This window comes from Aristolochia californica, unplaced genomic scaffold (genome assembly GCF_029961685.1).
Source record: "Aristolochia californica isolate CCGP_79_NKW_82.1479 unplaced genomic scaffold, dmAriCali1.0.hap1 SCAF_8, whole genome shotgun sequence".
NCBI lineage: Eukaryota > Viridiplantae > Streptophyta > Magnoliopsida > Piperales > Aristolochiaceae > Aristolochia > Aristolochia californica.
Window position 1 is genome coordinate 17,761,478 of NW_027182279.1, and position 15,204 is coordinate 17,776,681.

General features: G+C 37.4%; 1 non-coding gene across 1 annotated transcript; it reads left to right on the top strand.

The window, feature by feature from the left end:
- The first annotated feature begins 12,381 nt into the window (after nucleotides 1–12,381).
- On the top strand, nucleotides 12,382–12,488 carry LOC137939606 (small nucleolar RNA R71). Its single transcript, XR_011109986.1, has one exon. It is a non-coding gene; the product is annotated as a small nucleolar RNA R71 (small nucleolar RNA).
- The last annotated feature ends 2,716 nt before the right edge of the window (nucleotides 12,489–15,204 follow it).

Here is a 15,204-nt window from a genome sequence, read left to right on the forward strand (position 1 = left end):
TCAATAACAAATGTAAGTAAAGAAAATTTATTCACACACCACAAATGAACACAAAAGTTTTTTTATCCAAGTTTGGCAAATTCCACTCGTTCAACTTTAATAGCTTGAATTTTATAAGAAAGAGATTTTTCTACACATATTTTAAAAAATTGGTTATGCATGCTTGAAACATGTTAAATATGCAAATGACCTTTGGATCCAAACCTTTTAAAGAAAATAACATTAAATTCTTAAGTGAACGTGCGGTGGGATATTTACCCGAGTCAAACAAGCCATTATTTTGCCCACTTACAAAAAGCAGACCTAACGATCATAGATGATTTAAAAGTGATTTATCATGCGTAATGGGCTATATTTTTGTATGGAATGACTTATGGATTGGTAGTCAACACTCAATTAAAATTCCCCTACCTCCCACTTTTCCCGACGATTGCAAAACCGGATCTATAAAAACTAAAAAGAGTTTACAATCCCATAAAATAATAGAAATTTTTTGCAATTATCTCTCCCTAAATTTGTGCAATGTACATTTCCTTTATAGATGTATAATTTTTTCTTAAATCCAAAATTGAGTTTTCACTTTCCCTTCATCTCGTAAACGAAAAAAGAGATAAAAGGCGGATAGATCATAACACAATAAAATTTTAGTGTTTATGTACTGAAATAATTTAAGGCAATGACAAATGTAAGTAAAGAAAATTTAATTTCACCCCACAAATGAACACAAAAGTTTTGTTATCCAAGTTTGGTAAATTCCACTAGTTCAACCCTAATAGCTTGGAATTTTATAAGAATTTTTTTTTTCTACACATGTTTTAAAAAATGGATATGCATGCTTGAAACATGTTAAAGATGCAAATGACTTATGGATCAAAACCATTTAACGAGAATAACATTAAATTATCAAGTGAACATGTGGTGGGATATTTACTCGAGTCAAACAAGGCATTATTTTGCCCACATACAAAAAGATGACCTAACGGTCATAGATGATTGTAAAATGATTTATCATGCGGAACGGGCTATATGTTTTGTAAGGAAAGACTTATGGATTGGGAGTCAACACTTAGTTACAAATCCCTGCTTCCTCCTTTTCTTGACGATTGCAAAACCTGATATATAAAAACTAAAAAGAGTTTACAACCCCTAAAAATTACAGACACTTTTTGGAATTATCTCTCTCCAAATTTGTGCATTGTGCATTTCCATTTTAGATGTATACTTTTTTCTTAAAGAAAAACTTGAGTTTTTACTTTCCCTTCATCTCGTAAACAAAAAAAGAGATAAAAGGCAAATACATCACAACAAAATGAAAATTTTAGAGTTTGTGTATGGAAAGAATTTAAAGCAATAAAAAATGTAAGTAAAGAAAATTTATTCACACACCACATATGAACACAAAATTTTTGTTTCCAAGTTTTGGAAATTCCACTTGTTCAACCCTAATAGCTTGGAATTTTATAAGAAAGAGATTTTTCTACACATGTTTAAAAAAATGGATATCCATGCTTGAGACATCTTAAAAATACAAATGACCTATGGATCCAAACCTTTTAAATAGAATAACATTAAATTCTCATGTGAACGTGCGGTGGGATATTTACCCGATTCAAACAAGCCATTATTTTTCCCATTTACCAAAAGCTGACCTAATGATCATAGATGATTGTAAAGTGATTTATCATGCGTAACGGACTATATTTTTGTAAGGAATACCTTATGGATTGGGAGTCAACACTCAATTAAAAATCTCCTGCCTCCCAATTTTCCTGACGATTGCAAAACCTGATATATAAAAACTAAAAAGTGTTTACAATACCTAAAAATACAAACACATTTTGGAATTATCTCTCTCTACATTTCTGCATTGTGAATTTTTATTTTAGATGGATACTTTTTTCTTAAATCAAAACTTGAGTTTTCACTTTCCCTTCATCTCGGCAAAAAAAAAAGAGATAAAAGGGAAATAGATCACAACAAAATGAAAATTTTAGAGTTAATGTATGGGCATAATTTAAAGCAATAGCAAATGTTAGTAAAGAAAATTTATTCACACACAACAAATGAACGCAAAATTTTTGTTATCCAAGTTTGGGAAATTCCACTAGTTCAACCCTAATACAATGGAATTTTATAAGAAAGAGATTTTTCTACACATGTTTTAGAAAATGAATATGCATGCTCTAAACATGTTAAAGTTGCCAATGACCAACGGATCAAAACCTTTTAAAGAGAATAACATTAAATTCCCAAGTGAACGTGCGATGGGATATTTACCTAGGTCTAATAAGCCCTTATTTTTCCCATTTACAAAAATCTGACCTTACGATCATAGATGATTGTAATGTGATTTATATGCATAACCGGCTATATTTTTTGAAGGAAGGACTTATGGATTTGGAGTCAACACTCAGGTAAAACTCCCCAGCCTCCCCCTTTTCCCGACGATTGCAGAACCTGATATATTAAAACTAAAAAGAGTTTACAATCCCTAAAAATTATAGACACTTTTTGGAATTATCTCTCTCTACATTTGTGTATTGTGCATTTCCATTTCAGATGTATACATTTTTCTTAAATCAAAACTTGAGTTTTCACTTTCCCTTCATCTCGTAAACAAAAAAAGATATAAAAGGCAAATCGATCACAACAAAATGAAAATTTTAGAGTTTATGGATGGAAAGCATTTAAAGCAATAACAAATGTAAGTCAAGAAAATTTATTCACACATCACAAATCAACACAAAAGTTTTGTTATCCAAGTTTGGGAAATTCCACTAGTTCAACCCTAATCGCTTGGAATTTTATAAGAAAGAGAATTTTCTACACATGTTTTAAAAAGTGGATATGCATGCTTGAAACATGTTAAAGATGTAAATGATCTATGGATCAGAAGCTTTTAAAGAGAATAACATTAAATTCTCAAGTGAATGTGCGGTGGGATATTTACCCGAGTCAAACAAGCCATTATTTTGTCCACTTACAAAAAGCTGACCAAACGATCATAGATGATTGTAAAGTGACTTTATCATGTGTAACGAGCTATATTTTTGTAAGGAATGACTGATGGATTGGGAGTCAACACTCTGCTAAAAATCCCCTGCCTCCCCCTTTTCTCGACATTTGCAAAACTTGATATATAAAAACCAAAAGAGTTCAAAATCTCTAAAAATTATTGATATTTTTTGGAATTATCTTTGTCTAAATTTGTGCATTGTGCATTTCCATTTGAGATGCATACTTTTTTCTTAAATCAAAACTTGAGTTTTCACTTTCCCTTCATCTCGTAAACAAAAAAAGAGATAAAAGTCAAATAGATCACATCAAAATGAATAGATTTTAAAGCAATAAAAAATTTAAGTAAATAAAATTTATTCACACACAAAAAATGAACGTAAAAGCTTTTTTATGCAAGTTTGGCAAAATTTCACTAGTTCAACCCTAATATCTTGGAATTTTATTAGTAAGTGATTTTTCTAGACATGTTTTAAAAAATGGAGATGCATGCTTGAAACATGTTCAAGTTGCAAATGATCTATGGATCCAAACCTTTTAAAGAGAATAACAATAAATTCTCAAGTGAACGTGCAGTGGGATATTTACCTGAGTCAAACAAGCCATTATTTTGCCCATTTACTAAAAGCTGACCTAATGATCATTGATGATTGAAATGTGATTTATCATGCGTAATGGGCTATATTTTTGTAAGGAATGACTGATGGATTGGGAGTCAACACTCAGTTAAAATTCCTCTGCCTCCCCATTTTCCCGACGATTACAAAACCTGATATATAAAAGCTAAAAAGAGTTTACAGTCTCTAAAAATTACAGACACTTTTTTGAATTATCTCTCTCTACATTTGTGCATAGTGAATTTCCATTTTTGATGTATACTTTTTTCTTAAATCAAAACTTGAGTTTTCACTTTCCTTCATCTTGTAAACAAAAAAAGAGATAAAAGGCAAAGATATCACAAAAAAATTAAATTTTTGGAGTTTATGTACGAATGAATTTAAAGCAATAACAAATGTAAGAGAAGAAAATTTATTCACACACAGCAAATTAACACAAAAGTTTTGTTTTCCAAGGTTGGGAAAATTCCACTAGTCCAACCCTTATTGCTCGGAATTTTATAAGAAAGAGATTTTTCTAGACATGTTTTAAAAAATGGATATGCATGCCTGAAACATGTTAAAGGTGCAAATGACCTATGGATCCAAACCTTTAAAATAGACTAATATTAAATTCTCAAGTGAACATGTGATGTGAAATTTAATTACATTGGATTTTATATCTCGCAAGCGTACGAATCGTTCATGTAATCTTGCAGGAAGCGAGGGTCATATCCACAGGGAGGACTGAATTTTGTTTATTCTTCAGTCAACTAGCCTAACCAAATATGATGAATTAATCTGAACTAAACACTAATTATATCCTAAATTATCAAGCAACAATCTGATTAACTACTTGCACTACAGGAAACGTCAACTCTGGATATTATCGTGATACATGCCTCTCTCGAGCACCACGTAACCACAAATCCAGATTCTCAATCCTTGCGTCTAGCCCCTCTCGGGCGCCTAGAGTTAATGACAGAGATCGGATTACAATAGAATGCAGAGAATCAATTTCCTATTGTGATGATGCTAAAATTATCAACTCTGGATTTTACCGTGATTCGTACCTCTCGAGTGCCACGTAACCACGAATCCAATTTCTCAATTCTTGCGTCTATCCCCTCTCGGGCGCATAGAGTGAAAGACAGAAATCGGATTAAAATACCAAAATCCAACCTATATTACAATCCTACCATAACTATCTAATTTAATCAAATATCTGGAAAACAAATATTCGATAAACATTAATTCTCAAATCAAATTTAATAAACATTCAAAACCTAAGTTCAAACTATAGGAAAATTAAATTCCAAAAATGATGGATTACTCCCCTTCTCCTTCCTCTCGCTCGGGCAGCAGACTCGTTCTCATGGGTGCTGCAATTTCCCGAAATTGATGGCTTTGGGTAGCAAGAGCGAGTGGCCGGAGGTGGAGACGACGCCGACGAAGAAGGATAGAAACCCACAGATAGAGGTGACGACCGGCGAAGAACGGAACGGAGCTGAAGTCTTCTAACCAGCTCTCTCAAGTCTCGGTCGGAGTCGGAATAGCTTTGGAAATGGTCAGAAATGGGTAATCGACGCCGGAAGATCGTCAAAATGCGGAATCGGCGCCGGAGGAGCACTCTCAGGTCACCTCTCGGCCAGGCGAGCAGAAAATGGCAGTGTCGAACTCACCGTGATGGAGACTCTCTCGAGCTCTCCTCGGGTCTGTTCTCGGTTGCTGAACGGCAGTGGACGACAGTGGCACGGCGAACGACGGCTAGAAAACCTCTCAGATCTGCCTTCTTTCGGTCGACGGTCTCCCCTTTTCAATACAATTTGCCCTAAAAAATCACCTCCCTTTCACTAATGGCATTTTGGTAAATATCTCCTTCTCCACCAAAATTCTCCTGAAATTCCATAATTGAATCCATAAAAAGCATTTCAGAAAGAAATAAACCCTAAAAGCAATGAAATATAATTCAGGAGAGATAAATATGCAATATAGACAATGATTAATGCCAAATTCAATAAATGCATGTTTCATTTGAAAACCGATAAATAACCACCTATAACACAATTATAAGGGTTATTCTATTATAATTAACCTATTTCTCATGTCAGAATATGGCATCTATCACACCCCCAAACCTAAATCTTTGCTAGTCCCTAGAAAAACAACAATAGAACCTAAATTAAGCCTTGGAAAACAAAATGCCACTTTCGTAGGGAACACGATTGCATTTAGCACATGCAACAAGCCGTTAAACCCCTACTTTACAGTAGTGGATGAGTTATGTCTCATGAGGGTTTGCATGGAATTTACCCACAAAATTTATCTAAATCAATAATATATAAAGAAAAGTGAAGAAAATTTACTCCTCATTAGCATATGACTAACACTTAGTATCGTAAAATATCTGAAAAATCATTTGAAACCCTGCTCAATTTGAAAACCTGTGTAAAATATAACACATTATCAATCCAAATACACTCATTGTTACTCCACTTGAACCAAAAGCAATTACTTCAGCAGAACAAAGAGGCAACAAATAACAATAAAATCCTAGTCACATCACAATTACGAGAAAATACTAGAGTAAGCCTGTTGTTTGACAATCTCACAACAGAAGTATACCAATTTCAATCTTGACCTGCAACTTCTTTCAAATTACAATTCATCATCAAAGTTAAGTAAACTCATTGCTTCCAGATTTAAAACCATTTTACGCTATTACCAGCGCATTTTTCTATTACCAGCATAATTTTTGTTTCACTGAATACTTTTGATATTACCACCATTTTGTATTCGTCTTCACTGCACATGCACTTATTTTTAAGTAACCGACTATTCCGGTGCATGCCTCAGGTTAGCCCAGGCTGTTTCTGAAGTTATCTGTCTTTTGCAACCAAGAGCATTTCCATTTGCATTCATACATTACAACAAGGAATTTCACTGAGATATAAAAAGGAATGAGTTCAAACAGGCATACAAGACTATTCAGACTAACATAGATCAACACTAGATTTACATGTTCTCTTTTGTAACTAAGTTCCAAGTCTAATGCAATAGTAAGTTATCTCACTGAATTCCCATGGATCACAACAAATGATATCATATTTCTAATAGCCATATTCTACACAGTTTTACAAAAAATTTTGAAACACATTTGAGCAACTTATTTTAACTCTACTAAATTTAACCACATACAAAGAGGACTAATTTGAAAACAACAAACAAAAATCAAAAGAAAATCATTGCTAAGACATAAAATAGCCGTTCCCCCCTACCCCCCCCCCCCCCAAACCTAAACCTAACATTGTCCTCAATGGGGAAAAGTTAAAACACAAGAACGACTACAAAAAGAAATAACATCTAAAGAATAATTAAACTCATGAAAACCACATGCTCCATTGGCACACAAGAAGTAAAGCAAAGCCAAAACAGTGCAAGGAAAAGAGATAGGTGGGACCTTATGTGTTTGGTCATCAATAATAATACCAAAGAGTCAATAAAGACCCCTAGGAATGATACATAGTCTCCCTCGAAGAAGGTTTACTCGTATCAGTTGTACCCGTAGGTAATCATCCGTAGATGAAACCGCTATCCCACATCACACTTTGAAGAAATCTCCGTGTGACTGGCCATTGAAGGCAGCAGGAATCACGCGCTGAACACAAGTCCTTAAGTTACTCACCATAAGGTTTTCATTCAATACTTCAAGATCGAACTGGTCAATCCCAAAACGGTTGTTTGAGTACAGACTTCTCAAACTAGGGACCAAAAGTCTGGTAATTGACTACCGAAACCATTTATGCTCTCAGCCGGCAAGAGAGTACCTTGTGTCCATGACGGGGCAGGCATCGCCGGGGGACCTCCAATCAATCAAGACCAGAGTACACCAAAGGTTATCCCAAATAAGAATGAATAAACCAAAAATAAAAACTGTAATGTACAAAGGGATAAAAACGTGGGGATTGCCCACAATGTACTAAGTTTATAGTCATAAGCAAGACTCTGACGCAGTCAAGATGAAATGACAGGTTTCTCCAAGAAAATCACCATCACCTCCTCCGGTGTGGGGACATTCTCACGATACGGTTTGAGCCTCTGACCATTAACTTTGAAGACCGACCCGTCTCCGTGATTCCGGATCTCAATAGCGCCATGAGGAAACACTTGTGTAACCTCAAATGGATCGGACCACCTGGATCTCAGTTTCCCTGGAAACAAATGCAATCGTGAGTTATAAAGTAAAACATTCTACCCAATAGTAAAAGACTTGCGAAAAATAGATTTATCATGTAAAAGCTTTGTTCGCTCCTTATACAGTTTGGCAATCTCATAAGCATCATGACGTATCTCCTCCAACTCATTCAATTGCAATTTCCTCTCCTCACCCGCTTGAGTCAAATCAAAATTCAAAGCCTTAATGGCCCAATAAGCTCTATGCTCAAGCTCAACAGGTAGATGACATGCTTTGCCGAACACTAGGCGAAATGGAGACATCCCAATAGGAGTTTTATAAGCAGTTCGATAGGCCCATAAAGCATCGTCCAATCGAGTGGACCAATCTTTCCTATCAAAATGAACTGACTTCTCCAAAATCCGTTTGATCTCCCTATTAGAGATTTCCACTTGACCACAAGTTTGCAGGTGGTACGGAGTGGACACCCGATGAGTGATGGATTATTTCTTCAATAAGGACTCAAATGCTCTGTTACAAAAATGAGATCCCCCATCACTGATGATTGCTATCGGGGTACCAAACCGATTAAAGATGTTTTCTTTTAAAAACTTTACCACCACTTTGTGATCATTTATCTTACATGCAATACCTTCAATCCATCTAGAGACATATTCAACAGCAACAAGGATGTATTGATAGCCGAATGAGACAGGAAAAGGACCCATGAAGTCAATACCCCACACATCAAACAATTCAACAATAAGAATGGGGTTAAGAGGCATCATGTTCTTCCTAGACAAACAACCAGTCTGTTGGCATCTATCACATACACGACAAAACTCATGGGCATCTCTAAATAATGAAGGCCAATAGAAATCACATTGCAAGACTTTAGCTGCGGTCTTTCTAGCACCAAAATGTCCACCACATGTGTGGGAATGACAAAATTCAAGAATGTTAGCAAAGTCGTGCTCAGGTACACAATGCCTAATGACTTGGTCAGAACACACCTTGAACAAATAAGGGTCATCCCAAAAAAAATGTTTGACTTGGGAAAAGAATTTCAACCGATCTTGTTTACTCCAATAATCAGGAATCCTATGAGTTACAAGATAGTTGACTATGTCAGCAAACCAAGGCAACTGGGATACTTGGAGAAGTTGTTCATCAGGGAAGGAATCATTTAAAGGAAGGAATCCTTCCTAAGATGCTACACAGATCCTAGATAGATGATCAACAACAACATTTTGACAACCCTTCTCATCTCGAATCTCAAGGTCAAATTCTTGCAATTGCAAGATCCATCTAATCAAGCAAGGTTTAGTGTCCTTGATGGATAATAAGTACTTCAAAGCAAAATGATCAGTGAACACTATAACCTTTGACCCTAATAGATATGATCTGAATTTTTTCAAGGCAAACACAATAGCTAGCAACTTCTTCTCAATGGTAGTGTAATTCAATTGAGCATCATGAAGAGTGCGGCTAGCATACTAAATGACACAGGGAATTTTATCCATCTTTTGCCCCAAAACAGCCCCCAATGCATAATCACAGGCATCACACAAAAACTCAAAAGGCAAAGACCAAGTAGGGGGTTGGATAATGGGTGCGGTGGACAAACATTTCTTCAGTGTCTCAAAAGCATGAATACAGGTATCATCAAAGGCAAAAACAACATCTTGAGCAAGCAAATTCGTCAAAGGATGAGAAATTTTGCTAAAGTCCTTAATGAAGCGCCTATAGAACCCACCATTACCAAGGAAAGAACGCACCCCCTTCACAAAAGTAGGTGGTGGTAGATTGGCAATTAGGTCAACCTTGGCTTTGTCTATTTCTACACCCCTCTCAGACATTACATGTCCTAAAATAATTCCTTCTTTTACCATGAAGTGGCATTTCTCCCAATTCAAGACTAAATTGGACTTAATACAACGGGACAATACGAGTGAAAGATTGTGCAGACATGTATCAAAACTAGAGCCAAACACAGAAAAGTTATCCATAAAGACCTCTAAAAAATCACCAATCATGTCAGAAAAGATACTCATCATGCACCGTTGGAAAGTGGCGGGCGCATTGCATAAACCAAAAGGCATGCGTCTGTAAGCATAGGTGCCAAACGGACACGTGAATGTGGTCTTTTCCTGGTTTTCTGGAGCAATGGGAATTTGATTGTAGCCGGAGTATCCATCTAAGAAGCAATAAAAATTGTGGCTGGCCAATCGTTCTGGCACCTGATCAATGAAAGGTAGTGGGAAGTGATCCTTCCAAGTGGTGGAATTAAGTTTTTTATAGTCAATGCAGACACGCCACTTGGTGGTAGTTCTTGTGGGAATCAATTCACCACTCTCATTTTTCATTATCGTTATCCCCCCTTTCTTAGGGACAACTTGAATTGGACTCACCCAGGTGCTATCAGAAATAGGGTAAATGATTCCTGTCACAAACAAGTTGATGACTTCTTCTCTCACAACCTCCATCATATGGGGATTTAACCTACATTGCATCTCATGTGAGGCTTTAGTCCCCTCCTCCAAATGAATACGATGCATGCATATGGAGGGGCTAATCCCTTTTAAGGCATCAAGAGTCCACCCTAATGCCTCTCTGGGTGCTTGTAAAATTTTAGTCAATTGTTCCTCCTGCTCAGTACTCAAATCAGAGGCAATAATGACTGGCAATGAGTTCATGGGCCCCAAGAATGCATACTTCAACGAGGGAGGAAGTGGCTTAAGATCTAGCTTGGAAGTTCAAGAGGTTTGTCCAAGTCAAGATGAAGATCCTGTGGATTATCAGTTGTGACAACCTCATAAGCTTCCTCCAACAGAGGTACAGAACTGAGTAAAGAGTCAACCTCTCAGAAATATGTTTCCTCATCAAAATAGTCCATGTCTAAAGATTTTATGTAAGACTCAAAATATTCAAGAGTGGAATCATCATCAAGCATAATAGTCTCTATCTTAAATGCAGGACTGAGATCATCAGACTCAAGTGGATGGTGCCCGGCATTAAACACATTCAACGAGACCTAAAATTTCCAAAAGATAACTCCAACTCACCACTTTTACAATGAATGATAGCATTAGATGTGGCTAAGAAGGGACGTCCTAGGATGACAGGAATTTGGTTGGTCACATTGACTACTGGTTCTGTATCAAGAACAATGAAATCAACCGGGAACAGAAATTTGTCCACTTTTATCAAAACATCTTCAACTATTCCTCATGGTATCTTCACAGAATGGTCAGCTAGTTGAAGTGTGATGGGAGTAGGCTTCAATTCCCCCAAACCTAATTGTTGGAACACAAAGAAAGGAAGCAAATTCACACTTGCCCCTAAGTCAAGAAGAGCTCTCTGGATGGTATGTTCACCAATGACACATGAAATTGTGGGGCATCCATGATCTTTAACTTTAGGAGGAGTGTTGTGCTTTAGAATTGAACTTACATTCTCAGTAAGAAAGACCCTTTTGTGAACATGTTGTTTTCTCTTCTGTGTACAAAGGTCTTTCAAAAATCGGGCATAGGCAGGGACTTGCCTAATAGCATCAAGAAGTGGAATGTTAATGTGAACCTTACTAAACAGTTCCAATGTTTCATGCATGCTATCTCCTTTCCTAGGTGGGCCCGATAACCTCTGCGGATAAGGAGCTGGTGGGACTTGGTTAGGGATCTGCCTGATTGTTGGTGGAGAACTTAGAGGTTCTTCACTCAATGATGTGTCCCCATTGTCATCCTTTGACTCCTTAGACTTAGTGGTCCCTACCCCATTTTTCAACTCACAACCACTCCTAAGGGTGGTTATGGCTTTGGCTTGCTCATGGTGGGGTTTGGAACTCAACCCACTCTCATGTGTGCTTTTGGGGTTAGGAATGGTTTGACTTGGGAGTCTATTTTGTGCCTCTTCACTCATGTGGCTGGCCATCTGACTCACTTGCATTTCAAGTTTAGCAATGGAGGACTGTGTATTTTGTATGAATACTTGAAGTGTATCCTCAAGTGAAGGTTTTTGTGGAATCAATGGCTGTTGAGTGAAGTGTGGGCATGGAGCTTGGGGTTGAGTAAACCCTGGAGGACCCCCAACTTGTGGGCCCTTGGACCATGAGAAATTTGGGTGCCTAGCCCAACCCGGATTATATGTTTCCGAAAAAGGATCATTCCGGTTTGGGCTATGAAAATTCTGGACTGCATTCAAGTCCTCAATGAGCTCCGGGTAGGATGAACTAGATGGACACATTTGTGTGGGATGAGATGAACCAGAGCGTATGGCACAGACAGTAGATGGGTTAGGAGCAGGTGAACTCTTGGACACCATAAGGGTATCAATTTTTCTAGTCAACCCCTCAATCTTGGCCATGAGCATGGATGTTTCACTAACCTCGTAGAGACCCCCTCTTTTGGCTTCGTGGGATCTCCTATCAACATTACATGACGAACCCCATTGCTAAGATTAATCACTCGACGTTTCAAAGAAGTCCCACGCCTCACTAGCACTCTTACCCATCAAACTCCCACCACTCGTTGCATCTACCATGGATCTAACCTGGGGTGTAAGACCTTGATAAAGTATTGCACTAAATGCCATATCTCAAACCCATGATGCGGACACCTATGGATCAAATCCTTCCATTTCTCCCAAGCCTCATAAAAGTGTTCACCCTCTTGCTGCATAAAGTTGGAGATTTCTCTCTTGAGAGCTGTAGTTCTCTGAATGGGAAAATACTTGGACAAAAAAATTGTGACTAATGTGTCCCATGAAGTAATGCTGCCCACCTCCAAGGAATTAAGCCAAGACTTGGCCTTATCCTTAAGTGAAAATGGAAAAAGTCTTAACCGGATAGAGTCATCTAAGAAATTCTAGAATTTGAAAGTCGCAAAGATATCTAAGAATTCCTTGATGTGGTAATAAGGGCCCTCCTTCTCCAACCCATAGAATGTAGGGAGGAGTTGGATCACACCTGGTTTCAACTCATAACTGGCGGCAGTAGTCGGTGGCAATATAATGCAAGAAGGTAATGTGAAGTGGGATGGGATAGAATAATCCCTCAGGGCTCTACGGTCACCTACTGCAGGTAACTGTAATGGTTCACCCTGATTGGCCATGGTAGCTCCTAACTTGACTTCGGGTGTTTTCCTACAAATATCTTCAACAAAGGGAGCTAATGGTTCACCTAGGGAGCGGCGCCCGTGCCTAAAAACACAAAGAAACAAAACTAACAATCAAATTAAGCTAACAAACTCACTACTAAAAATACAAACTAACTAGAAGAAATAAAAATAACTCCATACCAAATCACCAAGAAAAAATTATGAAAGAAAAAATAAAATAAAATAAAATAAAAATAAATCTAACCTAAGACCATGGAGAACAAAGAAATACACTTAATACATGCCTCGCTGGCAACGGCGCCAAAAAACTTGATGTGAAATTTAATTACATCGGCTTTTATACATCGCAAGCGTACGAATCGTTCATTTAATCTAGCAGGAAGCGAGGGTCATATCCACAGGAAGGACTGAATTTTGTGTATTCTTCAGTCAACTAGCCTAACCAAATATGATGAATTAATCTGAACTAAACACTAATTATATCCTAAATTGTCAAGCAATAATATGATTAACTACTTGCACAACAGGAAACGTCAACTCTTGATTTTACCATGATACGTGCCTCTCTTGAGCCCCATGTAACCATGAATTCGGATTCTCAATCCTTGCGTCTAGCCCCTCTCGGATGCCTAGAGTTAATGACAGAGATTGGATTACAATAGAATGCAGAGAATCAATTTCTTATTATAATGATGCTAAAATTATCAACTATGGATTTTACTGTGATTCGTACCTCTCTTGAGCGCCACGTAACCACGAATCCGATTTCTCAATCCTTGCGTCTATCCCCTCTCGGGCGCATAGAGTGAAAGACAGAAATCAGATTAAAATAACAAAATCCAACCTAGATTACAATCCTACCCTAACTATCTAATTTAATTAAATATTTGGAAAACAAATATTTGATAAACATTAATTCTCAAATCAAATTTAATAAACATTCAAAACCTAAGTAGAAACTATAGGAAAATTAAATTCCAAAATGACGGATTACTCCCCTTCTCCTTCCTCTCGCTCGGGCAACAGACTCGTTCTCACGGGTGCTGCAATTTCCCGAAATTGATGGTTTCGGGTAGCAAGAGCGAGTGGCCAGAGGTAGAGATGACGCCGGCGAAGAAGGATAGAAACCCACGGACAGAGGTGACAACCAGTGAAGAATGGAATGGAGCTGAAGTCCTCTAACCGGCTCTGTCTTGGTCAGAGTCGGAATAGCTCTGGAAATGGTCGAAACTGGGTAATCGACGTCGGAGGATGGTCGGAATGCGGAATCGGCGCCGGAGGAGCCCTCTCGGGTCACCTCTCAGCCTGGCGAGCAGAAACTGGCAGTGTCGAACTCGCGACAACGGAGACTCTCTCGAGCTCTCCTCAGATCTGTTCTTGATTGCCGAACGGCAGTGGACGACGGTGGCACGGTGAACGACGGCTGGAAATCCTCTCGGATCTCCCTTCTTTTGGTCGATGGCCTCCCATGTTTCGGTCGACGGTCTCCCTTTTTCAATACGACTTGCCCTAAAAAATCACCTCCCTTTCACTAATGGCATTTTGGTAAATATCTCCTTCGCACCAAAATTCTCCTGAAATCCATAATTGAATCCATAAAAAGCATTTCTGGAAGAAATAAACCCTAAAAGCAATGAAATATAATTCCGGAGAGATAAATATGCAATATAGACATTGATTAATGCCAAATTCAATAAATGCACGTTTCATTTGAAACCGATAAATAACCACCTATAACACAATTATAAGGGTTATTCTATTATAATTAACCTAGTTCTCATGTTAGAATATGGCATCTATCAGTGTGCGGTAGGCTATTTACCCGAGTCAAACAAGCCATTATTTTGCCAATTTACAAAAAGCTAACCAAATGATTATAGTTGATTGTAAAAATATTTATCATGTGTAACGGGTTATATTTTTGTAAGGAATGACTTATGGATGTGGAGTCAACACTCAGTTAAAAATCTCCTGCCTCCCTCTTTTCCCCACGATTACAAAACCTGATATATTAAAACTTAAAAGAGTTTACATTTGTGCATTGTGCATTTCCATTTTAGATCTATGTTTTTTCTTAAATCGAAACTTGAGCTTTCACTTTCCCTTCAACTCGTAAACTTAAAAAGAGATAAAAGGTAAATAGATCACAACAAAATGAAAATTTTATATTTTTTGTTTGGAAAGAATTTAAAGCAATAACAAATGTAAGTGAAGAAAATTTATTCACACATAACAAAAGAACACCAAAGTTTTGTTATCCAAGTTTAGTAAAATTCCCCTAGTTCAATGTTATTGTCCTGGGGTT